We start from the raw sequence: 20,628 nt of genomic DNA, 5'->3' as shown, positions 1-20,628 counted from the left end.
CAACATGTAGAAGAATGCAGATCGACCCATGCTTATCACCCTGTACAAAGCTTAAGTCCAAGTGGATCAAGGACCTCCACATCAAACCAGACACACTCAAACTAATAGAAGAAAAACTAGGGAAGCATCTGGAACACATGGGCACTGGAAAAAATTTCCTGAACAAAACACCAATGGCTTATGCTCTAAGATCAAGAATCGACAAATGGGATCTCATAAAACTGCAAAGCTTCTGTAAGGCAAAGGACACTGTGGTTAGGACAAAACGGCAACCAACAGATTGGGAAAAGATCTTTACCAATCCTACAACAGATAGAGGCCTTATATCCAAAATATACAAAGAACTCAAGAAGTTAGACCGCAGGGAAACAAATAACCCTATTAAAAATGGGGTTCAGAGCTAAACAAAGAATTCACAGCTGAGGAATGCCGAATGGCTGAGAAACACCTAAAGAAATGTTCAACATCTTTAGTCATAAGGGAAATGCAAATCAAAACAACCCTGAGATTTCACCTCACACCAGTGAGAATGGCTAAGATCAAAAACTCAGGTGACAGCAGATGCTGGCGAGGATGTGGAGAAAGAGGAACACTCCTCCATTGTTGGTGGGATTGCAGACTGGTAAAACCATTCTGGAAATCAGTCTGGAGGTTCCTCAGAAAATTGGACATTGAACTGCCTGAGGATCCAGCTATACCTCTCTTGGGCATATACCCAAAAGATGCCTCAACATATAAAAGAGACACGTGCTCCACTATGTTCATCGCAGCCTTATTTATAATAGCCAGAAAATGGAAAGAACCCAGATGCCCTTCAACAGAGGAATGGATACAGAAAATGTGGTACATCTACACAATGGAATATTACTCAGCTATCAAAAACAACGAGTTTATGAAATTCGTAGGCAAATGGTTGGAACTGGAAAATATCATCCTGAGTGAGCTAACCCAATCACAGAAAGACATACATGGTATGCACTCATTGATAAGTGGCTATTAGCCCAAATGCTTGAATTACCCTAGATCCCTAGAACAAACAAACTCAAGACGGATGATCAAAATGTGAATGCTTCACTCCTTCTTTAAATGAGGAAAAAGAATACCCTTGGCAGGGAAGGGAGAGGCAAAGATTAAAACAGAGACTGAAGGAACACCCATTCAGAGCCTGCCCCACATGTGGCCCATACATATATAGCCACCCAATTAGACAAGATGGATGAAGCAAAGAAGTGCAGACCGACAGGAGCCGGATGTAGATCACTCCTGAGAGACACAGCCAGAATACAGCAAATACAGAGGCGAATGCCAGCAGCAAACCACTGAACTGAGAATAGGACCCCCGTTGAAGGAATCAGAGAAAGAACTGGAAGAGCTTGAAGGGGCTCGAGACCCCAAAAGTACAACAATGTCAAGCAACCAGAGCTTCCAGGGACTAAGCCACTACCTAAATACTATACATGGACTGACCCTGGACTCTGACCCCATAGGTAGCAATGAATATCCTAGTAAGAGCACCAGTGGAAGGGGAAGCCCTTGGTCCTGCTAAGACTGAACCCCCAGTGAACTAGACTATGGGGGGAGGGCGGCAATGGGGGGAAGGTTGGGAGGGGAACACCCATAAGGAAGGGGAGGGGGGAGGGGGATGTTTGCCCGGAAACCGGGAAAGGGAATAACACTTGAAATGTATATAAGAAATACTCGGGGTTGGGGATTTAGCTCAGTGGTAGAGCGCTTGCCTAGGAAGCGCAAGGCCCTGGGTTCGGTCCCCAGCTCCGAAAAAAAAAAAAAAAAGAACCAAAAAAAAAATTTAAAAAAAAAAAAAAAAGAAATACTCAAGTTAATAAAAAAAAAGAAAAAAAAAAGAAAAAAAAAGAACTTAGTATTGAGGAATTTAGCACATGCAATAAATGATTAAAGAAAGAATGAACATCAAAGCATAAAGAAAAACCATTGTGGTACTTATGACAATTGTGTTTGTGGAATTAAAAATATATGGAATATTTTAATAGAACAGAGACTCCTTTCTTCTCAAATTTTAGGTCAAGTTCTGAGTGATAATGAAACATGTAAAATTAAACCACAGTGTTTCAACAAAGTTAATTCCATTGACCCAGCACTTTAATAGTGAACATTACACTACAGTACTTTACACCCCAGCATGGATATGTGCAGATAGTACAGCTGGAAGACTCACACAGATACTACAGCTATCTGGGAAGTAACAGAAGAAAGACAGAACAATTCAGAAGCCCTGGCATTCTAGAGAAGTAGAAGAAAACACTGAGATTTAGAACTGGAACAACAATTCACAGAGGAAAAATAAAACACAAAATTAACAAATTTTACCAACTTATAAAATTGGAAAGTGTAGAGAATGCTTCAAAATGCATCATGTAAGTGTGTGTTACCCTGGAGAAAGGTATCACACAATATTTTTTCCACTACGAGGACATATTGCTTATTTGCCTGTTGTATTTTGGATCACACAATCCTCTAGAGAATTAATAGAATTCATAGTCAGGACTCCTGAAAATCCATAGATTCATTCAAGAAGCATACAACATGTTGTCTTAAATTTCACTTCTTATTTGAGCAAATGCGTTCACATACCAGAAATCCAATCTTCAGTCAATAATTCATGACCTTTGCCCAACTATACTCCAGTTGTAGTCACAAAACACAATGACAATAAGTCAATAAGGTAGAATCCAATAAAGCTCTCAACAACTCTATCTTGATATTCTTGACTAGGAACAGTTTCTTAAAATCTTGAAAAAATATGCATCTGTTCTAAGTTCTGAGGTCCGTATATCAAGCAAATTTGCTCAACACACAGCACTGTTGCTAGTCCCAAGCCTCTTTAGCTTGCCTCAGTGGCATCACATGATAAATAATCCACAAATACACATGCATCCTTTATTAGGGCTGGTAGAGCTTAGGTCTTTGTTTCATAGCCAGTACCTAAGATAAAGAAACTAACCAAAAACAAACAAGCACACACACATCAACACACACACACACACACACACACACACACACACACACACACACACACACACACACACAAAAAAAAAAAAAAAAAAAAAAAAAAACTAAACCAAACCAAACTAAAATCTCTAGGATACAACCAATAGACTAGAGGAGCAAGTTTCAATACTGCAACACGTTTAAAATACTGAACTCAGAAGCAACTAAAATTCACAAGTACCATCTGTGGTCTAGGTATTACTGTGCAATCCAAAATATGACTGTATATCCATCTTCAACCATTCTAGAAAGTATTTTAAGAGAATAGAAAACACATGTGCCTATGTGTGCCACTCTCAAATCAAAAGCCTAGAAAATATCTTCAGCAAAATCATTAAAAAAATTCCCTAACCAAAAGAAAGAGAGGCCTATGAATGTAAAAGAAGCTAACACAACAATGAATACAAAAAAATGGATCCTCCTGCCACATAATAATCAAAACATAAAATTTATAGAACAATGAATAATTATTATTAAAAGCCTCAAGATATAGGCTGAATAACATACAAAGTCAGACCTGTTAGAATGACACCAGATGTCTCAAAAGAGACATTAAAAGTAAGAAGTTCCAGAGCATATGAATTATAGTCTCTAAAAGATGACAGATGTCAGCCCACACATCTATACCCAGCAAAACTTTCGATCACATTAGAAGGAGAAAATAAGACAACCCATTACAAATCCAAATTTAAGCAATATTGTTCTACAAAGCTCTACATATGCTACTAGAAGAAAAATTTCAACTGAAGGTGGGTAACTACAACAAAGAAAACATAAGAATTAGATAATTCCACACATCTAAAGCTAAACACACACACACACGCACACGCACACGCACACACACATGCACGTGCACACACACATGCACATGCACATACATGTACCATCACCACCATCATCACCACCACCATCACCACCACAAACAACTTCAAAATAATAGGAGCTAACAACCATTGAATTGAAGCAGTAGATTTCTTTTGGCAAGATGGCCATTTTTACTCTGTTAATCCCATCAATCCATTAGCATAGGAGATCTTTACATCTTTGGAGATCATCTTCAATTTCTTTCTTCAGACACTCAAAGTTCTTCTCATATAGATGTTTCACTTGTTTGGTTAGAGTCACATCAAGGTTTTTATGTTATTTGTGACAATTATGAAGGGTGTCATTTCCCTAATTTTATTCTGAGCCTTTTTATCCTTTGAATAGAGGACGTCTAATGCTTTGTTTCTGTTAAAATTATATCCATCTACTTTTCAGAAGTTGTTTATCAGGTTTAGGAGTTCTCTAGAGGAATTTTTGGGGTCACTTACATTTACTATCAAACCATCTGCAAATAGTGAGATTTTGACTTCTTTTCCAATTTGTATCCCTTTGACCTCTATTTGTTGCCTAATTGTGCTGGCTAGGACTTTGACTAATATATTGAATAGGTAGGGGGAAAGTGGACAGTCTGGTCTATACCCTGAGTTTTGTGAGATTGGTTCAAGTTTCTTTTAATTTAGCTTGATGTTGGTTAGTGGTTTGATGTATATTGCTTTTGATATGTTTAGGTATGGGCCTTGATTTCCTTATCTTTCCAGGACTTTTATCATGAAGGGGTGTTGAATTTTGTTAAATGCTTTCTCAGCAACTGAGTGTATTTACATCATGGAATATATTGATGGATTTCTGTATATTGAAACATTCCTGAATCCCTGGGATGAATCCTACTTGATCATGATGGGTACTCATCCTGATATATTTATTCTTGGATTCAGTTTGCAAGAATTTTATTGAGTATTTTTGCATTGATACTCATAAGGGAAATTGGTCTGAAGTTTTCTTTCTTTGTTGAGTAATTGTGGTTTCATACAACAAATTGTGTAATTCCTTCTGTTCCTATTTTGTGAAATAGTTTGAAGAAAGAATTTTCAACAAATGGTGCTATTTAATTCGCAATCAGCAGGTAGAAGAATGCTAAATAGATCCATTCTTATCACCTTGTATAAAGCTCAAGTACAAGTGAATCAAGGACCTCCACATAAAATCAGATGCACTGAACCTAATAGAAGAGAATGTGTGGAAGAACCTCAAACACATAGGCACAGGGGAAATCTTCCTTAACAGAACATCAATGGCTTATGCTATAAGATCTTGAATTGACAAATGGGACCTCATAAATTGGCAAAGCTTCTGTAAGCAAAGGACACTGTCATTAAGATAAAACAGCAACCAACAGATTGGGAAAAGATCTTTACCAATCCTACATCCAATAGAGGGCTAATATCCAATATATACAAAGAACTCAAGAAGTTAAACTCCAGAGAATCAAATAACCCTAATAAAAATGGGGTCCAGAACTAAAGAAAGAATTCTTGACTGAGAAATCTCGAATGGCTGAAAAGCACCTAAAGAAATGTTCAAAATCCTTAGTCATCAGGGAAATGCAAATCAAAACAACCCTGGGATTCCACCTCACACCAGTCAGAATAGCTAAGCCCAAAAACTCAGGTGACAGGAGATGCTCGTGAGAATGTGGAGAAATAGGAACACTCCTCCATTGTTGGTGGGATTGCAAACTGGTACAACCACTCTGGAAATCAGTCTGGAGGTTCCTCAGAATATTGGACATACTATTTATTACCTGAGGATCCAGATTCAGCATTCTTGGGCACAATCCAAAAGTTCCTCTGACATGTAACATGGACACTTGTCCAATATGTTCATAGCAGCCTTATTTATAATAGCCAGAAGCTGGAAAGAACCCATATGTCCTTCAAAAGAGGAATGGGTACAGAAAATGTGGTACATTTACACAGTGTAATACTACTCAGCTTTTAAAAACAATAATCTTATGAAATCCTTAGGCAAATGAATGATATTAGAAAATACCATCCTGAGTTAGGTAAGTCAATCACAAAAAAGCAGACATTATATGCATTCAAAAATAAGTGGATATTATGCCAAAAGCTCTAATACCCAAGATATAATTCACAGACCAGCTGAAGCTCAAGAAAAAGGAAGACCAAAGTGTGTATGCTTCAGTTTTTCTTAGAAGGGAGAACAAGAATATTCAAAGGAGGAAATATGGAGACAAAATATGGAGCAGAGACTGAAGAAAAGGCCCTCCAGAGACTTCCACACCTGGGATCCATCCAAATATAGACACTACCCCAGACAATATTGCCCTTGGTAGGTACATCCACCATGCTCTAGTGGAAGAATACAGTTTTATGAGCACATGGGCAGCAAAAAATTGGACTTCATGCCTCAAAACAAAATGAGAACAAAATGTTGACTGGGTAGAACAAAGGATGGGTCTAGAAGGTGTGTTATAGAAGTACATAGAGTCAAAACACACACAAAATTCCGAAGAACTAAAGTTGGAGGAACAAAACCCAGTGAAGCTAATTCATTATTTATTATAAAACTCAGAGACTTACCTTTTGCTGTTTGTGTTTTTGAACTGTTGTTATGCTATCACAAGAGATATATATGACTAAAATAATCTCTGCCAGCCAATTCTCTCCGTGAGGTATATTTCAATGAGCTAACTGAATTTGTTATACTGGTGGGAGACTGAATGGCTGTGCCCTGAGAGACTGTACCAGCAGCTGAGACAGACTCAGATACTTTAAACACCCAATTTGTTTACTGAAGACTGGGACTCTTATGGTTGAGTTAGGGGAATGACTAAAGTTGATGGGGAGTATGACCCAATAGGAAGATCAGCAACCTGGACCCTGGGAGTCTCCCAGAAGCTTAGCATACACTGGCTAGTGTGAGTTTCCTGATAAATACATACATCATACATACATACAAACATACATACATACATACATACATACATACATACATACATACATACATACAGCAGGGGACTGCCTTGTCTGACATCAGTGGGAGTAGATGTGTCTATCCTCCAGAGACTTGAAGTCTGAAGGAAGGAGGATACCTGGTGGTAGGTGAGAGGGGGGGTGCAGTCTTGGAGGTAAGGGGGATGAGCAGTGGGATGAGGAACCATGGGAGGGGGACCTAGAGGGTAGCAATGGCTGCAATGTAAATAAATAAAATAATTTTAAAAATTATCTTCTTAGACCAAGAGTCTAAGAACAATTTAGTTCAGAATGAATTCAAGGAGAACTAGTAAAGTAGGTTAAACACTATCTCTAGGGTTGGATACTCAATCAGCTGAGATAAAGAAAGTAATGGAACTGTTGTCTCCAAACAAGTCAGAGATCTCTGCTATCTTTAGAGCAATGCGAGTGAGTGAGAAATTCCTATAGGCGAACAATCTAAATTGTATTTGAGAAGGGACATAAACAAATATTTTTGTAAGAATATAATTTTCTTTACCCTGCCTGTGAGTATTTTTTTTCTTTTCTAGTTTAATACTGTTTGATAATCCCTTATACTATAACAAACAACTTTACCATACTTCTCCTAAACTTGGAATATTAAATCAACAAAGGCAAGGACGAACTCTCATTTTCTCCAGCTTACACATTCAAGTTACATAAGCCAAACAAAAATGAGAGAGCAACTGAAAAAGACTGAGGTGACAGCATTAAGCACTGTTTAATTTATTTTGACGACTTTCTCTTTACACTTTCAATGTTATTCTATTATGGTTCTAGGTTAAGAAAAAATGTGCTACCTGACTGAATTTTGTCAAGGTATAAAACATTGTTCAAAGAACCTTACTTCATTCTCCAGAGGTCTCATTTGAATCTTTTCCTTCTGCTAAACTTCACAATGTCCTTCTAATTTTGAAAAATGCCTATGTACTTTTTCTTTTAATAATCAGATTAAAGTGACTTATTTGATCATAAGTATATTATCTGTAAAGAGAATAGTACAATATTTCTGAAGATATTAAGGTAAAACATTAAAGGAGATATAGAAATTAAACTCTGAAATGGAAACCCTCGCACTTCTTACAGCTATATTTCAAAGCAGTTTTCTCAGATAAATATGAGTATACTTTTTTCCAAATTTTCTAAAATCAGACAATAATTTTCTTCAAAAGAAAAACTCATGATATCATTAGAAAAGTTAGTAGAGATGGTAAAAATGTAATCCAGCCATAAAAGACTTGCTTAGGAGAGCAAGGCAAAAGAAAACTGTCTTTTACCAAAATTTGCGTCAGTTACAGCAAACAGAACTGTAACTCTCAAGGAACTGGGTTACTCCAGATCTCCATTGTGATCACAGAAGCTATCTAGAAGCAGCTGAAGTTTTGATAAGTTTTCAAATGCTATTGTTATGAATATGGAATTTCTGTTATAGGCTTACATGTTGAATGCTATCCCATTTCTATTCAAATCATAAGAAAAATTGTGGATAGGGTAAACCATATGAGCAGGTAAAGAGTAGTGCAATAGTCAAGAAATCACAACTATTGTTTTATGAAGCTATTTTTCAATTTAAATGTAATCAGTTTCAATAGAAAATATATTTCTTAAAGTTTATAATATTGGAAACTTTTGAGAGACAAAAATCTGACCTTTGATTCCACTCAATTTTCTGATAATATTATGCGAATATTTAAATATTAGGCCCATAAAATGGGTTTCAGATAAATTGATCCATTTGAATGTTTCCACATTGCTACATTACTCATGCTAGAAAATTAGTCAAATTTATATTTTGAAAATAATAAAATTAATATTTTCAAAATTACTGTCTGCAGAGATAATGTATTTTTTGATGTTTTTCTAAGCAGTGACTCCGGAATCAATTGAGAAATTCTGAAAGGGAGACAAAGGCTGATAAAGTACTCTTTTTTGTAACATTCTAACATTCTCCCCTTAAAAGTTCCCCCTCCCATAACTCCTCATCTCATTCCTCCTTACACCCTTGCCTCTGAGCAGGTACTCCATCCCACACACCTCCCTATAACCTAGTGCCTTGTTTCTTCAATAATTAAGATCATCTTCTCACTCTGAGGCCAGACCAAGCAGTCCTCTGCTGTATAAGTGTCTGGAACTTCAGACCAGCCAGTGTATGCTGCCTGGTTGATGGCTAAGGCTCTGGGAGCTCCCAGGGGCCTGGGTTAGTTGAGACTGCTGGCTTCCTACTGGATCCTCCCCTTCAGCTTCTTTAGTCATCCCCCTAATTCAACCACAGACATCTCTGACTTCAGTTTGGTGTGTCTGTGTCTGTCTCAATCAGCTGCTGTTTGGGCCATTCAGAGGACAGCAACGCTAGGCTCCTGTCTGTAAGCACATGACAGCGTCAGTAATAGTGTTAGGCCAGGTCTTGGTGTCTCATTCTGAGATGGATTTCAAGTTGAACCAGTCATTGGATCCCCTTTCTTTCAGTCACTTCTCCATTTTTATCTCTGCAGTTCTTTTATACAGAAAAATTCTGCGTCAGACATTTTGACTGTGGGTTAGTAATCCTGTCTCTTAAAAGAACCTTTTAAAACAGTGTCCCTCAGAAAATCTCATAACCCTAGATCTAATCTTTTAATGATGATGGAACAAATCCAGGTCTAAAAGTACAGTGACAGTATGTTCACTGCTTATAATTTCAATTTTTCAATAAGAATATGTTGTCTGGATATGTTAACATTTTACCAGTAACTAATACTATAAAATTTAAAAATTGTTTTCTCAAAGCTACATGTTAAAATGTTAGAAATATAGAAGAAAACACACCAATCCACTTTTGTTTCTCAAAGTAATACTTCACTGTGTCTATACCTTAAATTCTCCATAATAAAAATATGTGTACGATGTGTATATGCATGTATGTTGTGTGTGTGTTGTGTGTATGTATTATGTGATTGTAGGTAGATGTGTGTGCTTAATGTGTGTATCTGTGTAGTGTGTAGTGAGTAGTGTTTATGTGTGTGTGTATGTGTTGTATGTATGCATGTGTGGTGAATACCTATTTGTATCTAGAGGAGTGTGTGTGTGTGTGTGTGTGTGTGTGTGTGTGTGTGTGTGTGTGTGTGTGTGTGTGTGTTTGTACTTTTCCCAGGATGAAGTAGCAAAAAAGTCAAGTGACAGCCAATAATTATAGTTGTTAGATTGAATCTAACAAACATCAGGGGGTTTATTTATGTCTGCTCAGTCACATATGTGGACAGAAAGTGGATCATCTTAATGGAGATAAAATCTATTACTTTAGATAATGGTATGAAACAGGACTCAGAAATGACTACCAATGCTCATCAGAAAACAACCAACATTAAGTTTATATCTGATTTTCACATCATGAGAACTGGAGATATTATATAAAGAAACTTCAGAAGGTTTACAGAGTCCCTGGTTATTGGTACTATCACTGAACCGACAAGAATTTGGCCAATTCAAGGTGAATTTGTGGCTGCTAAGAAACCCAACTAGTCACATTTCACGGAAGAGGCTTTTCTCGGAGGTAAGTGGGGATAACACTCTCTTACATGTGCTTTCCCTAAACTCATACATATGAAGAAGACTTGGTCATTGAAGACTTAAAAGGAGTGTCCATATGCCTTTGGGGAATTGGATGAAAAGATGGGCACACGGCTCATCATTGCCCACTAGAACATTTTCCTATTTTGTTGTTTTAGAGAAGAGTTGGCCTTTGGGAATAGCTATAAGACATCCTTTAGAACCTTATATGTGGGGAGCGGAGTGGCACGGTGGAGCAAAGATGGCGCCAACATCCAGTCCCACCTGTGTAAACAACTTATCGCACATGCACAGGCTTGTCCCCTTGCCAGGGCAGGTATAGGATAATGAGGTGATCCGGCGACCTCCTGTGACACAGCAGTACTGCGCATGCGTGGGTTTTGCACCTGGCATCAGTCTGGCCAAGGCGGTACCATGCTAATGAGGCGATTCGTGCTCTGCCAATCCTTGGAGGACAAGTAGCAGGTGATGGTGGGGTGATACATGCTCCACCAATCCCTGAAGGACAATTAGCATAGCCTCAGCCTGTTGTGTATATAAGGCGAGCGCTTTTGCCGCTCGAGGTCCCCGTATCGGCAATGAAGGTGGTCCTGCAATAAAGGGTATTGAGAAGAATCCAACCATGTTGCGTCTTCCTTGCTGGCCGAGGTAGGCACGACACTTATAGTTTACCTAAATTCAAGTAATGCACACAGAGAAAATAAATGTGTCAGCTCTTACACGCTAGTTGGGAGAATACTTTATTTGCCTATGGATTTGAGATTTTCCCAAAAGAAAACAATATTAGGAGAACCAGCAAGCAGAAAAGAAAATGACTCCATAAAATAGTACTGAAATAATGTTTGAGGTCTTATAATTATATATTTATTTGATAAATTTGATAAATAGACTTAAGTGAAATATGAATGCAAATGTACTTTTATGTCACAGTGTTGAAGAAAACTAATTTTACAGACAATAGCAAATTTCTCAACAGTTAAAATGACAAACATATACTTTCAGAAGACACATGACTTATTCTTAGATCTGAGCCAGGAAGTTTTATTTTTTTTATTTTTTTATTTTTATTAACTTGAGTATTTCTTATATACATTTCCACTGTTATTCCCTTTCCCGGTTTCCGGGCAAACATCCCCCTCCCCCCTCCGCTTCCTTATGGGTGTTCCCCTCCCAACCCTCCCCCCCTTGCCGCCCTCCCCCCATAGACTAGTTCACTGGGGGTTCAGTCTTAGCAGGACCCAGGGCTTCCCCTTCCACTGGTGCTCTTACTAGGATATTAATTGCTACCTATGGTGTCAGAGTCCAGGGTCAGTCCATGTATAGTCTTTAGGTAGTGGCTTAGTCCCTGGAAGCTCTGGTTGCTTGACATTGTTGTACTTTTGGGGTCTCGAGCCCCTTCAAGCTCTTCCAGTTCTTTCTCTGATTCCTTCAATAGGGGACCTATTCTCAGTTCAGTGGTTTGCTGCTGGCATTCGCCTCTGTATTTGCTGTATTCTGGCTGTGTCTCTCAGGAGCGATCTACATCCGGCTCCTGTCGGTCTGCACTTCTTTGCTTCATCCATCTTGTCTAATTGGGTGGCTGTATATGTATGGGCCACATGTGGGGCAGGCTCTGAATGGGTGTTCCTTCAGTCTCTGTTTTAATCTTTGCCTCTCCCTTCCCTGCCAAGGGTATTCTTTTTCCTCATTTAAAGAAGGAGTGAAGCATTCACATTTTGATCATCCGTCTTGAGTTTCGTTTGTTCTAGGGATCTAGGGTAATTCAAGCATTTGGGCTAATAGCCACTTATCAATGAGTGCATACCATGTATGTCTTTCTGTGATTGGGTTAGCTCACTCAGGATGATATTTTCCAGTTCCAACCATTTGCCTACGAATTTCATAAACTCGTTGTTTTTGATAGCTGAGTAATATTCCCTTGTGTAGATGTACCACATTTTCTGTATCCATTCCTCTCTTGAAGGGCATCTGAGTTCTTTCCATTTTCTGGCTATTATAAATAAGGCTGCGATGAACATAGTGGAGCACATGTCTCTTTTATATGTTGAGGCATCTTTTGGGTATATGCCCAAGAGAGGTATAGCTGGATCCTCAGGCAGTTCAATGTCCAATATTCTGAGGAACCTCCAGACTGATTTCCAGAATGGTTTTACCAGTCTGCAATCCCACCAACAATGGAGGAGTGTTCCTCTTTCTCCACATCCTCGCCAGCATCTGCTGTCACCTGAGTTTTTGATCTTAGCCATTCTCACTGGTGTGAGGTGAAATCTCAGGGTTGTTTTGATTTGCATTTCCCTTATGACTAAAGATGTTGAACATTTCTTTAGGTGTTTCTCAGCCATTCGGCATTCCTCAGCTGTGAATTCTTTGTTTAGCTCTGAACCCCATTTTTAATAGGGTTATTTGTTTCCCTGCGGTCTAACTTCTTGAGTTCTTTGTATATTTTGGATATAAGGCCTCTATCTGTTGTAGGGTTGGTAAAGATCTTTTCCCAATCTGTTGGTTGCCGTTTTGTCCTAACCACAGTGTCCTTTGCCTTACAGAAGCTTTGCAGTTTTATGAGATCCCATTTGTCGATTCTTGATCTTAGAGCATAAGCCATTGGTGTTTTGTTCAGGAAATTTTTTCCAGTGCCCATGTGTTCCAGATGCTTCCCTAGTTTTTCTTCTATTAGTTTGAGTGTGTCTGGTTTGATGTGGAGGTCCTTGATCCACTTGGACTTAAGCTTTGTACAGGGTGATAAGCATGGATCGATCTGCATTCTTCTACATGTTGCCCTCCAGTTGAACCAGCACCATTTGCTGAAAATGCTATCTTTTTTCCATTGGATGGTTTTGGCTCCTTTGTCAAAAATCAAGTGACCATAGGTGTGTGGGTTCATTTCTGGGTCTTCAATTCTATTCCATTGGTCTATCTGTCTGTCTCTGTACCAATACCATGCAGTTTTTATCACTATTGCTCTGTAATACTGCTTGAGTTCAGGGATCGTGATTCCCCCTGAAGTCCTTTTATTGTTGAGGATAGCTTTAGCTATCCTGGGTTTTTTGTTACTCCAGATGAATTTGCAAATTGTTCTGTCTAACTCTTTGAAGAATGGGATTGGTGTTTTGGTGGGGATTGCATTGAATCTGTAGATTGCTTTTGGTAAAATGGCCATTTTTACTATATTAATCCTGCCAATCCATGAGCATGGGAGATCTTTCCATCTTCTGAGGTCTTCTTCAATTTCTTTCCTCAGTGTCTTGAAGTTCTTATTGTACAGATCTTTTACTTGCTTGGTTAAAGTCACACCGAGGTACTTTATATTATTTGGGTCTATTATGAAGGGTGTCGTTTCCCTAATTTCTTTCTCGGCTTGTTTCTCTTTTGTATAGAGGAAGGCAACTGATTTATTTGAGTTAATTTTATACCCAGCCACTTTGCTGAAGTTGTTTATCAGCTTTAGTAGTTCTGTGGTGGAACTTTCGGGATCACTTAAATATACTATCATGTCATCTGCAAATAGTGATATTTTGACCTCCTCTTTGCCGATCTATATCCCCTTGATCTCCTTTTGTTGTCTGATTGCTCTGGCTAGAACTTCAAGAACTATATTGAATAAGTAGGGAGAGAGTGGGCAGCCTTGTCTAGTCCCTGATTTTAGTGGGATTGCTTCAAGTTTCTCTCCATTTAGTTTAATGTTAGCAACTGGTTTGCTGTATATGGCTTTTACTATGTTTAGGTATGGGCCTTGAATTCCTATTCTTTCCAGGACTTTTATCATGAAGGGGTGTTGAATTTTGTCAAATGCTTTCTCAGCATCTAATGAAATGATCATGTGGTTCTGTTCTTTCAGTTTGTTTATATAATGGATCACGTTGATGGTTTTCCGTATATTAAACCATCCCTGCATGCCTGGGATGAAGCCTACTTGATCATGGTGGATGATTGTTTTGATGTGCTCTTGAATTCAGTTTGACAGAATTTTATTGAGTATTTTTGCGTCGATATTCATAAGGGAAATTGGTCTGAAGTTCTCTTTCTTTTTTGTGTCTTTGTGTGGTTTAGGTATAAGAGTAATTGTGGCTTCGTAGAAGGAATTCGGTAGGGCTCCATCTGTTTCAATTTTGTGGAATAGTTTGGTAATATTGGAATGAGGTCTTCTATGAAGGTTTGATAGAATTCTGCACTAAACCCGTCTGGACCTGGGCTCTTTTTGGTTGGGAGACCTTTAATGACTGCTTCTATTTCCTTAGGAAGTTTTTAACTGTCTCTAACTCCAGCTATAGAAGATCTGACTCCCTGTTCTTTACTATGTGAATATCTCATTTACACAGAGTTTGACAGATGCACAAATGTACACATAAACTTTAAAATAAATCTGTATAGAAAAGAAAATTGATTTTGAATCAACAGAGGTAATTTGTTACTCTTATTTTTAAATTTATAATCTTGATAACATCCCAAAAAATCTATAATTATTTTTAAAAAGTATGGCAGAGATCAGTAAGCATGTACCTCAGTTGGTAGAATGTCTATCATATGCAAGGCCCTACATTTTATTTACCATATTATATAAACTGTGAATTATAACTGTGAATCCTATAAACTAGGATTACCTGTAATCATAGCACTTGAGAAGTAACTACAGAAGGATTGGTAGCTCAATGTCATCCTTGGCAGCATAATGAGTTTAAGGCAATCATTGATCAAACTTTTCTCAAGAAAAAATGGCTCTAATAATGTATCTAACAATAGCTTATATGAAATATATGAGTATGTGTACAAACAATCCTTTAATTTATTATAGTTATTGAAACTAATTATATAACTAAAACTCTTGCTTTTGTGGGATCAACCTGTAAGAATTCATACAACAAGAGACACTCAGATACTGGCTATGCTATGTGTTCACTTATGCATTTGAAAGCATGATTTTTAATAAAATAAAAATCTTGATTTAATCATGTTTTAAACTGTAGTTCATACATGACGAGCTATATATACATGCTAATGATGTAATTTAGTTCAATCTGCTATGATCTGACACGCAGAGTGTAAACATTCATTTGGGAACATAAAAACAATATAATTTAATTATCCTTTACATCTGAATAGAACTGAATTGTGTATATAAAACATGCAATTTATCTGTCCTTTCCTCAATAGGTAGACTTACTTCATAATTGAAGTGTCACATTGTACCCCAAAAATATGTATAATAAATAATAATAATTTTCATTTGTATTAATTCATAAGAGATTATTTAGTGAAGCATTCTACCTGCCTAATTCTTTTTGAAGGATCTAAGAGTGAATGAATGATTATTTATCCATTACTTATTCCTCTTCTTTTAGGAGTGTCATATTGAGTAATAAATAAGGCATTTGATAGAGTGTCACAGGACAATTCATCTTTAATTGCCATCTGTAACTGTCCAAAGGAAGTTCATTATGACATTTGCATAAATTCATAGGATGTGTTTTAGCATGGCAGCCTCACCTCTTATACTTGTATTCTCTCTCCAGTCTCACTTTTTCACCCTCCTTCCAGATTTTTATAATCCTTTAAATTCTATGTCCTTTTTATCATTTGTAGTTTATATATGAAAAAAAAATACTGCATGCCTCCTCTTTCTGAAACGTGCTTTTATAACGTGACATTATGATAGTCCCCCCTTTTTTCATATTTCTTAATGATAGATATTCTGAGACTAGCAGAAATCTCCCTTTAGTTTTAATGTACATTTTTCTGATGGCTAAAATGTCAAACATCCCATTTCATATAGATATTGGCCATTTTCTTTCTCTGTTTAAAATCTTCTTTTTAAGTTCATTAACCAAATTATTTATTTATTGGAATATTCTCTCTTTTGTCACCTAATGTTTTAGCTCTTCATGTGTTTTAACAGCAGTCTTCTCAAATGTGTTTGGCTAAGGTTTTATCTCATTCTACAGGATGTGGCTTTGCCATGTCTGTGAGTTCTCTGATTATGAAAAGCCTTTTCATTTCATGCAACCTCACTTATCAATTCTTGCTACTAATTCAATAGTCCATTAGAATCAAAACTAGAAAGTTCAAACTATGCCTAATTGTGATTCTCTGTGTTGATAACTGCTATTCAGAGATGTAAATCTTTAAGCTCTTATATTTGATTTTTTTCAACTTTGTTGTTGTCATTTGTTTCTTTTTATCTAATGAAATTCCAATCTTACATATAATGATATTCACTTTGTAGTACACCTTTGACAAAGGTACTAAAATCATTCAGTGGGAAAAGGACAGAATTTTCAACAATGTACTGATTTTCAAAGACAAATATTAGTTATTTTCAGATCACTCTTGCTTTTAGAACAGAACTATACCTAGAAGATAGGTGTTGATTGCTCTTTCTCAATGCAGTAAGGCTTAGCAATGAATCACACTTGAAGCTCTAATCTTATCAATAAGTACATCTACTGATACCTTCAGCACATTGTTGACTATTACAAGGTGCTAAAAAATGATAAGATCTAAGTAAAGAATGTGAGTATGGGAGGGAGCATATTTTTGGGTCTGTATCTCTTCCCTGACTCATGCCTCCCTGCTGACACCATGAGGTGAGGCAGATTGCATCCATTCTGCACCTTACTGTAGCATTCTGCCCAAGTACTTTCTGGAAGCAGCAGAGCCAGAAGACCATGGAGAAGTATTTCTGAACTCTAAACAAATTAACACTCTTACTCTCAGATTAGCTTTCTTAGGATTTGGCTACCTAAAGTAAACTGAATAATAATGAAAGTATCTACTTAAATATCTATTTTGAACTTAACACTATTATTTCGCTAGTATGGAGTACATTGCTAATCAAAAGTCCATCTGAGCAAGGGGACATGGTTACCTTTGGCAGGTCCTGTCCAATTAGAAGCGCCATGGAGCATTTAGTTCTTAAAGAAGTTTCTTGCATACTGATACATTCAACAAAATGACTATCTGTGCCACCAGACTCACTGCTATCTTTTTTAGTTGTAAGCTGTGGAAATGTTTATTTTCCAATTTTGATAAAAATAATTCCAAATTATTGCTTTAAATATTTTCACGTGTAAAGTTATAGGGAGTTGAAGGTTCACAATGATATGTAATCATTTACAATATCTACTTATAGAACTCAAGCCTCACCTCATGTAAAAGCCAAATCCATATTAAGTAGTCACATCCTATTCCTTTAACTTTTTAATTCCTCATGTGCACTACCAGGGCCTTTGTGATTTTGTTCACTCAGAATGATTTGAATATAAATGAATTGATATAACATGTAGTATTTAAGTTTGGCTTTTTTTCTTATAGCCTTACTTTGTTATTTTTTAATATTATGTTTATAGTTAAATAGTATTTTTGTATGAATATACCTTGTATTAGCCTTTAAATATTTGATAGATGCTGGCATTATTTATACATGGCCTATATTGAAGAATATGGATTTTTCACAAGTCATGATTGAAGTAACAATGAAAGTTCTGCTTTCTCTGATGTTCAGGCTAAGATACACTGTGACAGTCCATTAACCTCTCGCATTAAAATATCTGATTTGTTCATATTACACTGGTTGTCATACCCCATTGTGCTTTTGCCATAAAATATTCTCATTAGCTCTTTTTTCCTCCAATAAGTAGTCCAGATGTTGATCTCCATTGATTCCTTCCTAGGCCACCTTTTGCATTTGTACATACTCTCTTAACTGGTTTCACCAGACAATGGGGAAATTTCATTTCATGTGACTATAGGGCTTAGTGCTAAAGAACTCCAAGAGATATAAACTACAATAATTTTAAATATAATTGTAAATGTTTCAGACCACTTTATGTTCCAGAAAGTGAACGTGTGATTTCTAGCTACATATCCATTTCACTCAAAATAGTCAATGGAGGTTAAAAAGATATTTTTATCACATAAATTCAAATATATTCAGAGAACAATTATTTCATCATTAGCTAGCTCTTAATTGCTAATAAGAGACAAAGATTCATATTTATTTCTAGTGTGAAACTGTTCTACTCCCTCATCCACCAAATTACATCATCAAGGAAAAAAATTATTAAGCTTTTTCTAATTTAAATATCCTAGTGATTGTCATGGGGATGCCTCTCATTTCTTTCTACCCTATGAATATTGTCATATCTGTTTTCTAGCAAGTCATAGGTTTTATAATAGTGTGAACCATTCCTTATCTACAACAGTTACTATGTACATATTGCTATGTACATGGAAATGTCTTAATCATTGAGTCAAATAAATGCCATGTATATTTAGTTACATTTGAAAAAAACTTCATAAACTTAGTAAAATGGAAAACAGTCAGGTTGCAATGAGGAGGTCTGGAAAATATGTTGCCATTAATATCTGGAGAAAAATAGAGTTTTAATCACTATTGGCCTTTTGAGTCTGAGGCAGGTGAAAAGCTGGTTGATCCAGGCTGCATACAGGAGCTAGTTCAAGGACTCAGACACATGTATAGCAGGTGACTGCCTGGTCTGACCTCAGTGGGAGATGTGCTTAACCCTGGAGAGATTTGAGGCCCTGGGAGTGGGGAGGCCTGTTGGGAGGTCATCCTCTTGGAGTCAGAGGGACCGAAGGAAAGGGATGAGGAATTGTGGAAGGGCAGACTGGGAGGGGGCCAATGACTAGAATATAAAAAAAAAGAAAAGAGAGAGAGAGAGAGAGAGAGAGAGAGAGACAGACAGACAGACAGACAGACAAAGGGGTTGCTTCTCTAAAGACAAAACAGTCTGAAGGGCTTCCAGGGGTTCTGCTTCATTCAGCTGGGAACTCAGAGGAGCAAAGCAGTCTCTGGATCACCCCGACCCCCAACTTACTCCCCTTCTAACCTGCATCTTTCACCAGGGCAAATCATCCACCAGCTTGTCTGCTCCTCTGAAGACTCAACAGTCTGAAGGCTTTCCAGGAGTTCTGTTGCACACTGGACAACCAACCCCACAGTGTGAAGGCCATCCAGGAAGGGGAACAGTTGCATACAGGGTAACAGATCAGCAAGTGTCTGCTCCTCAGGAGACCCTACAGTTTGAAGGACTCACAGCAGGGCTTTGAAAGCTAGTGTTACAGACCTCCCAGGAGACCTGAAGCAACCTAGGAAAACAGGAGGCAAGCTCCAGACAGAAACAGCTGGGTCAGCTAACATGACATAAGCAGATGGTGAGAGGCAAGCACAAGACCATAAGCAATAGAAGCCAATATACGTTGGCACCATCAAAACAAAGGTAGAAGCCCTTAAAGAGGAAACAAGAAATACCCTTAAAGAAATAAAAGAAAAACACAAACTGGTGAAGGAATTGAATGAAATACTCCAATGTTGTGGTTTGCCCTGAAGCTATCTGTATTTTGATGCTAATTCCACTGCCCCAAGGACAGCAGCCTAGTCACATACTCAGAAATCAGGTGACTTCACCAGAACCTTTTCCCCATTGAATTTGTAAAGTACAAGTGAGGGGCAGGTACACGCTAGAATGGGGCCTGTCATTGGAGGAGAAGGAAGGATGGGCGGGAGAGAAGTTTGAAGGAGGAGGAGGAACTAGGACAGAGAGGAGGAGACAGGAGACGGAGAGAGGGGAGAAGCCATGACAGGTGATGTTAAGATTCTGCTCTGTGTATTTACAGGTCATTATCAATGTTCCTAAGGGATGGATGGTACCGGGCTTTGTATGTTTAAGTGGGCAATTATATCTTACCAATTGTGTCAAATATTATTGTGTTGTGTGTTCTTTTTTTTTTTTTTTTTCTTTTTTCTTTTTTTCGGAGCTGGGGACTGAACCCAGGGCCTTGCGCTTGCTAGGCAAGCGCTCTACCACTGAGCTAAATCCCCAACCCCGTGTGTTCTTTTATGTGGGGGTTTGAGTGTAGGAAAGTGTGGCTGGGATGTGTTTCCGCCAAGATATCTAGCAGATATCTTGGGGCACCACGGCACAGACCTAGCAGGGTAAAAGGCAACCGTTACCATTTTTTTTTATTTTTATATTTTACAACAACACTCCAAGACCTAAAAGTGGTAGTAGAAACAATAAAGAAAACACAAATGGAAGCATCCCTGGAAAGAGAAAACTTAGGAAAGAGGTCTGGAGCTAAAGAGAGAATCTCAGATGTAGAAGATATCTTGTAAAATATTGACACAACAGTCAAATACAAAGTGCAAGAAGCTCCTAACCTCAAAAATCCAGGGAATGCAGAACACAATGAAAAGACAAAA

At 37.6% G+C, this 20,628-nt stretch overlaps 1 non-coding gene across 1 annotated transcript; it reads right to left on the bottom strand.

The window, feature by feature from the left end:
* Nucleotides 1–8,130: 8,130 nt before the first annotated feature.
* Snora16b (small nucleolar RNA, H/ACA box 16B) lies at nt 8,131–8,263 on the bottom strand. The gene has a single exon (XR_015628292.1). It is a non-coding gene; the product is annotated as a small nucleolar RNA SNORA16B/SNORA16A family (small nucleolar RNA).
* Nucleotides 8,264–20,628: the final 12,365 nt, after the last annotated feature.

Source organism: Rattus norvegicus, chromosome 8 (genome assembly GCF_021556685.1).
Source record: "Rattus norvegicus strain SHRSP/BbbUtx chromosome 8, alternate assembly SHRSP_T2T, whole genome shotgun sequence".
NCBI classification, from domain to species: Eukaryota; Metazoa; Chordata; class Mammalia; order Rodentia; family Muridae; genus Rattus; species Rattus norvegicus.
Note: the sequence above shows the minus strand (reverse complement) of the source record. Positions and strands in the feature narration are given on the sequence as shown.